The following is a 1,342-nucleotide window of genomic DNA, read 5'->3' as shown; positions in this document are numbered from 1 at the left end:
ATTAAAGGCAGGAATGCGCTTTTACTCTCAGACCTGCTTTATAACTCAATTCTCGGGCCTGGCAGTGAAGTGGTTAACGGTTTTTTTCTCAAAGGTCACCCCAACCGTATGGACAAGGTCACGATTATTTTCTTTACATATTGCACAGATTTGATGCCACATAGACATGACGTCTCACAGTCAAGGAAACAAGAACAGGAACTGAAGTTTACGTTCCCACTGGGCCACCGTGCGTTCTGGGCTATCTTAAAATTTTATCAGTAACCGTCATTTATTGGATGATACAGTTCTTTTTTTCTCTTTTTGTTGCTATGTGCACATGAACTGGCAGTGCCTAAATCCTGACATTGTCTTACCGTGGGAAGAAGAAGCTAATTCCTGTATTGTACACACATCTAGAGCTTCTATACGGCAGATAACAAAAATATAACAATAGTTAGTCAACCGAATATCTTTTCCCATCATATCCATAATTCCTCGTCACATATCCCTGAAGCCCAATCTGTTCCTCCATCCCACCTCGACCCCAACTCCCCCAAACCCAGCCCCCTTCTCTCATTTCCCACTTTTCCCATCTCCCCTTTATTCTCTTATTTTCCTACTCCGATCTGCCATCCCCCTCCTCCCCCTCCCCATCTCCTCCCTGGTCCCTCATCCTTCCCTCACCTCCCTCCTGCCCCCTTAGTCCCTCCTGGTCTTTCGGCCCTTCCCCTGGTCACTCCTCCTCCAGTTCCCTCGTTCAGTCCACCAACCACCTCTCCGCTCGACCCAGGGCCAGTTAGGACGCCAAGTCTACAGACCCCACCGTCCACCCCAGCCCAATTCCCTACTTACATAAATAGATAGAACTGCTGTATTATGAGTTTCTCATTTAACATTCATCACATCTTATCGCAAGAGATTAATTACAATTGAATATTTTATTTAAAATATCTCTAAAGGTAGGTAATTAGCTTTTCTTCATCTAATCCACCGAGCTCGAGTGACAGAGAGGGAAAAAGAAAAAAACCGAAAGGTCTCCCCGAGATCCCCTCACTGTCGCTTACATTGCGGGGTCGATAGTGTTGACGGTGGAGAGGGGACAGCGACGTGACCACACCACTTACTTCCCACAAATAAAGAAGTAGCCTTCAGTGAGTCATTACGGCTATGTCTCATAAACTGAGATTTATTAAAGGCAGGAATGCGCTTTTACTCTCAGACCTGCTTCATAACTCAATTCTCGGGCCTGGCAGTGAAGTGGTTAACGGTTTTTTTCTCAAAGGTCACCCCAACCGTATGGACAAGGTCACGATTATTTTCTTTACATATTGCACAGATTTGATGCCACATAGACATGACG

The sequence above is a fragment of the Aplysia californica genome, unplaced genomic scaffold (assembly GCF_000002075.1).
Source record: "Aplysia californica isolate F4 #8 unplaced genomic scaffold, AplCal3.0 scaffold00366, whole genome shotgun sequence".
Taxonomy (NCBI): domain Eukaryota; kingdom Metazoa; phylum Mollusca; class Gastropoda; order Aplysiida; family Aplysiidae; genus Aplysia; species Aplysia californica.
This window is presented reverse-complemented; position numbering follows the sequence as displayed.